Here is a 960-nt window from a genome sequence, read left to right as displayed (position 1 = left end):
AACACCATTTTATCTCTTTTTCATGTTTATTTATTTATTTTTTATTTATTAATAGGTTTTTTTTTTTAACGTTTATTTACTTTTGAGACAGAGAGACAGAGCATGAACAGGGGAGGGTCAGAGAGAGGGAGACACAGAATCTGAAACAGGCTCCAGGCTCTGAGCTGGACCCGGGGCTCAAACTCACGGACCGTGAGATCATGACCTGAGCCGAAGTCGGCCGCTTAACCGACTGAGCCACCCAGGCGCCCCATCATGTTTGTTTATTTTTGAGACAGAAACGGAGCATGAGCAGGGGGAGGGTCAGAGAGAGAGGGAGACACAGAATCCAAAGCAGGCTCCAGGCTCTGAGCTGTCAGCACAGAGCCCAACGCGGGGCTCGAACCCACGAACTGCAAAATCATGACCCGAGCTGAAGTTGGCCGCTTAACCAACTGGGCCACCCAGGCGCCCCTAGTTTTTGTTTGTTTGTTTTGTTTTGTTTAATGTTTATTGATTTTTGAGAGAGAGAGACAGACAGAGCGCGAGCAGGAGAGGGGCAGAGAGAGAGAGAGGGAGACACAGAATCCGAAGCAGGCTCCAGGCTCCCAGCTCTCAGCATAGAGTCTGACACGGGGCTCGAACCCACGAACTTCGAGATCATGACCTGAGGCGAAGTCGGAGGCTTAACCGACTGAGCCACCCAGGTGCCCCCAAACACTATTTAAATTGTTCCCAATTCTTTCTCCTGAAAAATTAGATATTTCCCACAATACAGTGTTTGCGTTCCTCCATAGTGCTAATCGGCCGATGCCGAGTGGCAGCTTGAGTTGGGGGAAACATTCCCCCCGTTAGCCATTGTCCCTCCGCTCCGACACACCTGGATTGTGAGGGAATTCGAGTCTGGGGACGACGCAGCTGACAGAGTGGCCTGATACCTTGCCCAGCCATGCTCCCCGTGGGCTGGCAGCCTGTTTACTG

This window comes from Panthera pardus, unplaced genomic scaffold (assembly GCF_024362965.1).
Source record: "Panthera pardus isolate Hobbes unplaced genomic scaffold, ASM2436296v1 HiC_scaffold_21, whole genome shotgun sequence".
NCBI lineage: Eukaryota > Metazoa > Chordata > Mammalia > Carnivora > Felidae > Panthera > Panthera pardus.
The sequence above is the reverse complement of the archived record's forward strand: the minus strand, read 5'-3'. Positions refer to the sequence as shown.